Raw genomic sequence first — 12,556 nt, forward strand, 5'->3', positions numbered from 1 at the left:
AGCAGCATGTGTATTTTAATTGATGCTCATGATCAGCTGATGGCCTCTGCATGAATTGCAGCCCTCATCAAGCTGATTGCATATGGAACAGCTGTGGTAACATTCCCATTGCCAATTGCATGGAAACACACTCCAATATCTAGGAACATCATGTTGGTGTTGGGCCTTTTCATTCACTGTGAGCAGGAACTTGTTCTGTTGTTTGGCAAAGAGCATCTCAGATGGATTGGAGATTTAACTCAAACAACATACACTGTGGAAATAGGGCAACACACAGGAGGGGGATGTGCCTGTCCTGACTACAGACTGTAAGTGCTGCTATACTGCATTTGGAGTAATGTTGGTTTAACAGGGTGTGTGTGGATATGTAAAGGAAACAATTGCTCTGGTACCAGACAAACCCAAAAGTCTATAAATACTCCAAAAAAGGAAGTCAAGATGCTGAGAGTGAGTTTTATACTTTAATATTCCACAAATAAAAAAGTGATGATAGGTTAGCGCTTTCACAGTTACCTGCTTCTTCATACCTTAACACAAAATAACACTCCATAAAATCATTTAAATACACTAGACAACCAATAAAAAACAACATAGTTAATGAGGCAGACCTCTCTTCTTAAGAACAGGTTTTAAAGACACAGCACTATTGAGACCAGGAGGGGCATATGTTTTAAAATCAATGATCCATCTTAATTCCATACATTCTGTCTCATTGGACAGATCACCTTCTCTTAAACTATCATGCATCCTTTGTAGAACTAAGAACTTAAAGCTATGGTTGCAACCTGCCTCCATTACATGTTTGGCTAGTGTATTGGTACATTTCTTATTAAGTATGTCATTAAGATGTTCTAATACCCTTTTCTTTAACGGGAGGTGTGTGGATATGGCTGTCATACATGTTTTAATAACTGTCATGTCAGTGTGGGTCTATATTAGAACACCGAACATTTGAAATGGCGAGTGTTTTATATTGACCTGTTTTCAGTGAACTAACAGGAAACCAGATTCTTTCCTAGGGAAAGAATTCGGTTGTCCGTTTCTGTTGCTTTGGTATTTTCAGTGCACTGGTGGAAAGTTGCGGGTCGGGTTCAGGTAAGTGTGCGATTGCGTGGACGTGTGGGTTAGGGTGGGTTAGGTGAGTTAGGGTTAGGGTGCGGGTCAGGTAAGTGTGCGATTGTGTGGAAGTGTGGGTTAGGGCAGGTTAGGTGAGTTAGGGTTAGGGCACGGGTGAGGTGACTGTGCGATAGTGATGGACCTTAGGGTTAGGGTTTGTGTTAAGGTAAGTGGATAGTTAATGGTGTATGCATAGTTTAGTGTAGGGTTAGGTGTAAGAGTTTAGGTGTATGTGTGGATTGCTGTTTGTTTGGTGTGCTTGTGTTGTGTGTATGTGTTTTGGAACAGCAAATTTTTTCCCTAGGAAAAAATTCACTGTTCCAAATGTTCAATGTTATGTATTTTCGATTGCTAGGGTTCGATATTAGAACACTCGACATTTTGAATGTTTGGTGTTCTAATATAGACCCGTCAGTGCTATGTTTATGAGGGAACCCCATCTGTAGGGTAATCTGCAGACTAGGCAGTGTGTGGTGCTTTTTATTTCATGTGTTACCCACAGAGCACCTATCGGTAGACTGCAGAAGGTAATGTGAGGATTGCAATCTGTAGATGGTGACAGCCGTGAGAATTACTGACTTCATATCCCTCATAGGACATATGCTGCAACAAACCCTGTTACAACAGTAAATGTATGAGGTTATCGCAGCAATATGGTAATATTGGCCCTGTGTATGTGCCTCCAGCCACAACTCTGTCAACCTTTGTACATATGTCATGCAGTAAGATGTGCATATGTGCTGTACACCATAATTAGTGACATCATAACTGATAAGCCCGTGAAATATCAGACTGATACACATGTTATGTATAGTAGGGGTTATATCTGATGACATCAGCTGGACATTCTGTGGTTGTGTGTACAGTACTGAGGTCTGTTTACGTAAGGTGAATGTCGACAAAGCAAAAAACACAGCATCAATGGGACCTGATGGTATCCCGGGTTGCGTGTTACGTGAACTCCAAGAGGAGCTAAACCCACACATAAAAATGCTATTTAACCTTCGCCTTACTTCGGGATATGTACCTGAACACTGGCGTACAGCAACAGTGGTCCCACTCCACAAGGGGGGGTGCCTCTACAGACCCTGGAAACTACTGCCCCATAAGCTTAACCAGCCTGGTCTGCAAAGCTATGGAAAGAATCATTATGGAACTCATAAACAGAGAAATAGGAGACCTACAGACACTTGACCCCACCCAGTTCGGCTTTGTAAAGGGCAGATCCTGCCTTTTAAACCTGGTTGACTTTTTCAAAACAGTCACTAGAGCCATTGATGAGGGCAAAGCAGTCCATACAGCATACCTGGACTTGGCTAAGGCCTTCGACACAATACCCCACTCAGGCATCATAGATAAGCTCAACAGCTTAAAAGTAAACCCTTATGTCACTAGATGGGTTGCAAACTGGCTAAAGGACAGAACCCATAAAGTTAAAATCTCTGGAGCAATGTCAGACTCAAAGCCAGTCACAAGTAGTGTCCCATAGGGATCTGTCCTGGGACCCCTCTTGTACAGCATTTATTTCTCAGATGTTAAAGCAATCATGGGAGGGCTGTGGCTGACAAAGTTTGCAGATGACTGCAAACTAGGCGCCATAGTCGATACACCAGCAGACACACACATCCTACAAAAAGGCCTCACAGAAATGGACAACTGGTGCCGGAGTCACGGCCTTAAACTAAATGCCAAAAAATGTATAGTCATCCCCTTTGAGAAAAACAAAGTACCCACAAATTATCACATAGACAGCAACCCACTGAGTACGGAAAAAGTAATCAGAGACCTAGGGACCCAAGTCGACAGCGACCTCTCATTTGATAGCCACGTTGCCAAAGTGGTTAGAAAAACATTCTACCTTGCACACCTCATCATGAAGGGATTCACATCCAGATCCAAGGATGTCATTGTACCCCTATATTCCTCCCTCATCAGACCCATGATTGAGTACAATGCCCCATTTGCTATGTAGCTCACCCGGCATTTGCAACAGCTGGAGAGACCACAAAAGTACCTCACCAAGAGGATCAAGGGTCTCCAACATATGTCTTATTCTGCCAGACTAAAGAAACTTCAGCTCTATTCAGTAGCATACCGCCTCCTCAGAGGTGATCTCTGCCTGACATACAAGGCCATGTCCAATCAGGATCTGATGGACATGCTCTACCTCAAAAAATCCAAATCCATCAGAACCATGAGAGCTAAAGACTTAAACCTCGGCACAAGTATGAATAGGACATGCTGGAGGGATAGATTCATAACCCAGAGGCTTCCCATGCTTTGGAACAAGATCCCAGTTCATATTAGGCAGAGCCCTTCACTGACTCTCTTCAAGAGAAATCTTGATGAATGGATGGGAGATCGTAAGTTTACCCCAGGGGTCACATCTGTGTCACTGCTAGACAGGGGCACAGTAAACTAATTCTATTATATAAGGGGACCTTCATTGTGTCACTACTAGACAGAGGCACAGTATTCTAAATTTATTCTGTACATTTTTTGTACCATTTCATGGGGTGGCAAAAGCCACATCACTATGGCTAGGCTTACAAATGCCCCATGGCAGATAGCCTAGTACTATACTATGAAACTATGAAACTATGTACTTTGGCCTGTGTACAGACTGTGGTAGATATCATTGTTCTTTGTCCCATTCTATCTGATGTTACATGCTGCTCCACTGTATGTTACCCTATCAGCTTACATGTTTGTAGGGCCATACACAAACATGTCCCATACCATAGACAGGCATTGGACCACATTGTGTAGTGGCCCAGTATATGTAGGGTTGGTGTGTGAGTGGCGCATATGAGGATGATGTTGAACAAATAGTCCATATACTGTAATATAACGCTAGCTTACCATATGTGGATGTGGTTGTGTTCACATTGGCTATGGTTATACACTTTCATACTGATGTATCGTACTCTGTGCTGTGACATGCCTGTAGAGCCTGCTATATATGCAAGTACATGTGCATGCCCCCATAGGAAATGTAGACCAATTTTGAGCCAGTCTGCCTGTAGCCTGCACAGAGCTTTGTTACATTCCTAACAGCTTAGTGTACGTACCCAGTGAGATGTCATGTCTAGATACTTGCCAGATGTACTGCTGCTGGTCCTTCCTTAACAGTCATGTATGTCATACAGAGCAGTGGGATGCTGTACAGATGTATGTCAAAATCTAGTGGGTAGTATGTGGCCATGACACCTCTGTACCAGTGGTTATTATGTGTCAGGACAGACAGGGGTGTGTGAATGCATAACCTATGGGGGCAAATGTATACCAGTCATTACATGTTATACCCGTCTACATGGCTGTTAACATCCACATTGTCAGGCTTGGTCCACATGCCTTGCACCAAGGGGTTCTGTGTACACCTCTGGACTGTCCAGATTGTGTCAGAATGTTCACATATATTAGCCAGTATCTCTGCTGTAGTGCACAGGAGCATGATGTGCTAGCAGAGGTACTGTATTATGATGTCCTTAGGATGCCTGTCAGTAGCCAATGGTGTATATTTTAAAAGCAGATTTGACCTCCCACACACACCATGTCTGTGAAGACAATCCCTATTACAGTAGCAATAGTCTAAAAATATACCTGCTATATACACCTGACATCTCCTTGCACTATGGAGTTGGGACTATAGGGGCTGAGCTAGGGCTACACTCCATGTTTAGGACATATGGTGAAAATATATGTATATATAATTATCTAGATATCTATATAGATATATGCACATATACATATTGACATATGTAGATGGATATGTATATGTGCATATATCTACATATAAACATGCAGATATATACATATACAGAGCAATATATGTCTACACATATACAGACAGAGATACAAATGCACATATACATATGGATATCTACATTTACATTGACAGTAGTAGGTATATCAAAATAGATATGTATGCAGATATAGTTATAGATATCTGCATATATACCACCATAACTAGGCATATCTGTACACAGAGGATGTGCATACATATATAGCTATATAGACAAATATCTATATATACATATATTTATATATCTATATATATATATGTGTGTGTGTGTGTGTGTGTGTGTGTGTGTGTGTGTGTGTGTGTGTGTGTGTCTGTGTGTGTGTACATACAAAGAGATGTACACATGGCCATTTATATGTAGCACTGTACAGGTGTGTATACAGACATATGTATGAGTATACATTTGTATGTACATGTAGACATATATAGACCTATTATATGTGTATGACCATATTCCTTTCATGAGTAAATGTCACATTTGTGTATACCCTCCCAGATGTATCTCACCATATGTATCTGCTATGTGCACATTATGATAAAACAACATATGTGATGCAACAGTCATATTAATAACAAGGCCTACACAATTTAGGAACGAAAGGCAATTGTTCAATACTACTCAATATGTATATTGACAGCTATATTGGTAAAACAACAGCTGTTTTCACAGTGGTCATGGTGTAGTGGTTAAGTGCTGTGACTTCAGTGTAAAGGGTTCAAGACCTGCAAGGGCTGTTCATTTTGTTGCTGGGAAAAACAAGGGCTGTCGCATACAGAATTGTTAAGACAGTTTTGTGCTGCTTTAAGCGGGTTTGCCTGGGTTTAAGTGAAGCTAAGCAGTACTGAGCTATGAGTAAATGTACGGACACTTACACAGTGTAGGCAATGCTTACCAGTGCGCAAATCAGCTTAGCTGTTATATTGCAGCAATGTTTATACTTGCTAAGCATAGCTTAGCCCTGGTAACCAGGACACACCACCCAGTCTGATAACCTGTAATAAGTGCATGTAATGCCATATACAATACATGCACCTATGTACTGTCATTACAGTAGCAAGGGGTGTGAGTGTCATGTGTGGGATACAGACATATATGAGGCCTGTACAGCACTGTTATCCATGTGAATGTGTTACATACAGGCATAGTAGCCCAGGGTACATGCTGTCACACTGGCATGTAGTGTATCATGGCAGTACTACTGCTGACAGTGCTAACCCAGGCAAGAGCAGAGTGCTTAATGTAGTACTGACAACAGGCACACCTGTGAGCATGGCTGGACACCGAGACCTCCCTGTTGTATCCCTGGTGTGTGAGCTGTGTCACAGTATATACCCCTTACTGGGTAATGATCCATCATGTGGAATGTAACTGTAGACTACCGTCTGTACAACACATGTTAGTGAGGGCATCTGACATGTAGATCTGGCATACATATTGTTGTCAGATGTCTACCTGTCAACACACTCATGCTACTGCATAGCTACTTGCCAAGCTGATGAGTGTCAGTCCCTGTACAGATGTGCAGATGGCAGGTATCCAGCTGGGATATGTACAGGCAACCTAAGGTTGATTGACACTGACATGTCTGCCCAGCTGTGCTAGAAGTGGCACATATAGGAGATGTCACCCTGTACGCATCACATACCACAGGTACCTCCACTACACTACCACAGTCAATTGAACATGCTTGGGTGCAAGACTCCATCACAGACACTAACCATGTGTTGTAATGCATGTTGCATACATGTCAACTTGATCACTTAAGTGGCCATGTGCAGGAGGCACCTGGAGGAATGGCTGATGCATGTCATTCTCACCCTGAGGGTCATGACACTAGTGTCTGTCTGTAGATTGTCTGCTGCCACCTGGCAGGTGGCAGGATAACACTGTACACACAACCCCAACACAAGCCATCTCCCCTTGGACAATAGCTAGGTACACAGCTATGACCACCTGCAGGGATGCACCCCTGTACTGACATATGTGTGCGTGTGCATGACTGAGTATAGCAGTGTCTGTGTGTTAGCACACCTGTACTTGGGAATTCCATAATGGCCTTCACAACCAACGTGACACCCATTGGCATAGTCAGTTGAACTGCTGCTGTATTGGACATTACATGCACTCTGTTAAGCTGCTATCATACCGGCTACATGAGCCTTGCAGTACCAGCACAACAGTGTTTTACAAATGGGGTGATAGGCATGGGATACCCATTGTGTTTTGGCATGTGTGTGTGGTTGTGCATGTCCGTACATCTGTAGGATACAGCATTCCGAAGCCACATACTCCTATTACAATACTGATTGCCACACAGTAGTAGCGATAGTGTTGTTGCTGCCCATAGGTGAGGCATGACAATGCAACACCCTACTACACATGTGGCATGTGCGTGAGATGCATATCCCTGTAGTACCACTGTTGGGGTATACTATGGGTTGTATTGCAGTCACAGCCAATATGTGATGGTGGATATGGCAGAGTGTCATCAAGGGTTAGAGGGAGTACAATATCTACTGGGGGATGTGGGTGCGGTGTACACTGTCATTACACCAAGGCACACCCGGTATATGTCCCATGTACCACGTTATGGTTACCACTGTCACCATCAACCATACAGGTAACTGTTACCACAATCCAAGCCAGTTATGCATGTGATGTGTGCAGCCTACCTGTAACACAGTGGACACATGGTCAAGTTAGTTAGCAGCGATAGACCCTGGTATCTCAGATGTGTGTCTGGTTGTTTTCTGTCTGTAAATAGGTATATGATGTTATGTCACACTACATATTGTCCAAATACACCCATTACATCCCCAATTAGCATACTGTACATGTCTGGGGATGTTCTCCATGTAACATGTAACCTGGGACACACCTCATCCTAAACGCTGTGTGGTGTGTGCAATGTAAGCCACACACTTCAGTATCACTACATAGCTAGCTAGGGGTCTATTCCCAGTGTTGCCAAGTAACAGTGTGCATGTATGTAGATGGGTCTACATCAGGTTGCAGGGTATACATGCCCTCAGTGGGCCACCTGTCCATGTGGCACAGGCAATAACCATTTTAGTAACTTGTGAAATTTGTTCAACTGTACCCCAGATATATCACAGCCATGGTGTCACCACAGTGCCATACCCCATTGCAGAATATGACTGCAGACCATCCATGTGCTGACACATTACACCTACAACACAAATGGATAACAGTATAGGGACTGCAATCAACCAGTGTCACTAACAGCTATGATGCATCATTGCTGGCTAGCTACAGTACCTGCCATATATGCATTGCACTTTACTCCCTACAGCATGTTACACTGCAGTACTGTGGTACACTTTAGAACAGTCACCGAGTGCATCAGAACCATATCAGCCTGTCCCTGCATTGGTGGTATGGATGACAGGGATGTGGCACAGGTATCATCATATGCACAGAGCATCCTAGTGCTGACACATGTACACCTACAACACAAATGGATAACATTATAGAGACCACAACCAACTAGTGTTACAAACAGCTATAAGGCATCATTGCTGAACAGCTACACTACCTGCCATATATGCATTACACTCTACTCCTTACAACATGTTACACTGCAGTACTATGGTACACTCTAGTACAGTCACCATGTGCATCAGAACCATATCAGCCTGTCCCTGCATTGATGGTATGGATGACAGGGATGTGGCACAGGTATCATCATATGCACAGGGTGTGATGTTGGTTTGCCAGAGGCCGAGGTTGGGCCATACATTTGACACCATGTGTGTGGGAGAGGGGTGTACTGTTGGAACTGGGCAAGGTGATGTGGTGTGTGTAGGTAGAGGGTTGCCCTAGGTGCATTTGCATAGTGTGTGGGGATACATGCACACATTTCTGCCATGTGGCTACCCTACACAGGTGTTTATGGACAGATCTCAACTGTGTGTCTATCCTCTTGATGGTCAGAGGTGTGCCAATCATGTTTTGTCTGTCCACCACACAGGTCCTGTGTCAGATATTTCACTGGCAGTGCATGTGTTGAGTGCTATAAATTCATGGCTACATCAATTTATGTTTCTAACCTCAAATCCCTGACTAAGGGTATGTTGCAGACTATCCTGTGACACCACTGACTTGCTTAGTGTATGACAAAGGTTTTCCACATATGGGCCTGTGTTCCAGCCTCTGTCCTCCACCTACATACCAAGCTTTGCACATATGACATGCTGTCATTGGTTGTTCTATAGTGGGCTGTGAGTATATAACACTGCCATTCCTGCCATCAGTCCACTGCTGTTGTATCCCCCACACATACGTTGGGGCTGGGGCCATATATGTATGGGCTTCACCTACACAATACATGTGTTCCTTTATGCACTCCAGAGGCCAGTGTATGTAACAATGGTATATGGCCCTGTATTATTGAGTCTGGAGGGGGGGGTGCACCATAAATAACCTAGGCTGTTACAAAATGTGGGGGTATCAGATGTGAGCTGCCTTAAGGTATTTGGATGTACATTACCATACAATTCACTTATATTTAAATTAATTACATAAATTGGGTTAATGCAGGATTACTGCCTCTTGCCATACAGACTGTTCTATTTGTCAGTGTGCTTGTGATGGTATCAGTTATGCCTTGTTATGTAACAGTTGCATCCCATTGTGTAAACTGAGATTTTTACCATCTAGTGATTGTGTACAGAGTGATGACAGAGGCTGCTGAACTATACACCTGCATTCCTTACTGTTGATTGTTTGGCATCCTGTGGCCAAGTCTGTCTTTACTATTGTACTATTTGAAGGGCTCGGCCTGGACAGCAACATTTGTAAACCTTTCCAGACTACTGTATTAGTATAACTATTTCACAGTTGCATTACTCTGTTTATTTAGATGTCAGTGTCTGAACAGCTATATGACATGACATATACAACTGTAATAGTACACAAATAAAGGTTTTCCATTTATGGAAACCTGTGTGTGGTGTTATATCCTTTGACCTCTCTGTGGGTATATGTTGCATGATATGTTACCGATACCAGACTGACATCATAAAGGTGGGAGGGAGTACTGTTAACATCTTGTGCCCATGTCTTGTCAGGTCCTGGTTATGGGATCTGCAACACTTGGTAGTGTATTGCAGTGTGGATATGTTTGGTTGTGGGTGAGTATACCTATTCATACAAGTGTTTATTGTTTGGGGCCTCCCAACCCCATTAACGGTGCATGTGGACATATATGTTTTTGTTATTTTCCCATTGTTATCTACAGATGTATGTCCATATTTACTCATATATATATATATATCTGCTTACATAAATATGACTATGTCTGTATATGCCTACATAGATATATATATATATATATATATATATATATATATATATATATATATATATAGTTACATATATATAACTTGCTGTATATATTTAGACATATAGATGCAGACATATACATCTATAGATGTAGGCATTTGTATGTATGTATGTGTATGTATATATATATATATATATGTATATATATATATATATATATATATATATATATATATATAGATAGATATATATAAATATATACATATGTATATATATATATATATAGAGAGAGAGAGAGAGAGATTACTCAACTTTTGGACACTGGTTAAGCAATTCTAAAGCTAACTCCCTGTAAGCATATGTAACTGGAGGGTAGCAGTGCTTACCCTCATGCAAACCCACTTACAACTGCCTTAATCACTCTGTATCCAATGGCCCGTGTTCTGCCCATCAACAAAGTAAACAGCCATGCAGGTCATGAACCCAGGATCCTATACACCATAGTCACAGTAGTTAAGCACCAAGCTATCACAGAAGTATAGAAGAATGAGGTATCAGCAAACAAGTCATCAACATAGTAAAAGCAAACTGAACCTGTAAAAGGAATCAGTATACAGTCATATGTTCCATAGCCCACTAAATAACATAAATATGTGAACTGGAGTGCAGCAGTAAGCCCAGAAGTCAGGTGTAATTGTAATAGAGTGTTGAAGTCACCAATAAAACACAAGGACCCCATAAGTGTACGTACAAATGAATCATGGATACCTGTCAGATATATAACAAAGCAGACACCCAAACAACTGCCACCTCATAACATAACACAAGCAACACATAGATCACAAAGTCAGTGTGCAAATCAGTCACAGCCCTTAAGGCCAAACACAATGCCAGACACACTTGTCATAGGTGACTCCATAGTCAGACACACTGACATCCCACTCACCAGACTGAACAAGGAGAGGGTCACAGTAAGCTGCCTGTCGGGTGCTAGAATCCGTCACATAACACAAGCACTCAGGTCACTCCACAGATAGTACAAGTATGACTCAGTCATTGTCCATGCCGGTGTGAATGACCTGAGACATACCTCCCTGGACTACATGAAAAGAGACATAAAGGAGCTCTCAGATTATGTAGCCCAGGCTGGTATGACCCTGACCCTGAGCAGTATCCTACCTTCACCAAGAATGATGCCACAATACAGAGACAAAATGATCAGTTTTAATAATTAGCTTAATTTCTGGTGTCATTCTAAGGGGATCCAATGTCTGTCTGCCTGGAATGACATGCTTGACAAGCCACGCTGCTTTGCAAGGGATGGCTTGCACCTGTCACCCTGGGTTTCGGATATTGGCAAAGGCTCTTGCCACCCCCATAGTGCCTTTTTTAGACAAGGCTCAAATTCTAAACCCACCGCCCTAGAAAACAATAATGGAAAAAAACTAAGGGTAATGCTGCTCAATGCCAGAAGTCTATATCTCAAGATGCACGCCCTCGAAGCCCTCCTCAGTATGGAGAACATTGATGTCTGTGCTGTCACTGAAACCTGGTTCAAGGCTCCTGAGAGCACCCCGGCACTATCAGGTTTTACCTCATATCATGCATTCCGGCCCCAAAAACTCAGACCATACCACAAAAGGAGGGGGTGTATCCATATTCATCAAGGATACCCACACCTCCAGGCTGGTGGCAACTCACGAAGCATCAGAGACCATTCAGGTGCAATTAACCATAGGCAAAACTGCTCTAAAGTTTGTAGCATGTTACAGGCCACCCTCTCAAACTCAGGAACACCACACAGCCTTCCTGAAGACACTGGAGAGTATAAATGTCTCTCCAAACACCATCATATTGGGTGACTTCAACTACCCAAACATAGACTGGGAACATTACTCAAGCCCCAATACCCTAGACCAAAGGTTCCTGGAGTTCATAAACTCAAATGCTATGGAACAACTTGTCACCATTCCCACAAGAGGTGAAAATATACTAGACCTGATCATCACAAACATGGGGACAAAATGCTCCACACCGGAAGTATATCCCTCATTGGTGAGATCAGACCATAAACTAATCTCACTGGAGATCCACATCCCGCCCCCAACAAAAAAGACCACTGTGAAGAACTTCTCAAAAGCCAACTTCACACTTCTTAAGACTGGTGTGGTATCCTTCAAGGCCCCTGAGCCATTGGAAACCACAACCCACGCTGCTGAATCCCTTACAAATGATTTCTACGAGCACCTCCAGGATTGCATGGATCAAGCAATCTCGAATAAAATCAAGACCCTTTCCACCAAAGGCAAGCGCCCGATCTGGTGGACCCC

Source organism: Protopterus annectens, chromosome 4.part1 (assembly GCF_019279795.1).
Source record: "Protopterus annectens isolate FY-2018-M chromosome 4.part1, PAN1.0, whole genome shotgun sequence".
Lineage (NCBI taxonomy): Eukaryota > Metazoa > Chordata > Ceratodontiformes > Protopteridae > Protopterus > Protopterus annectens.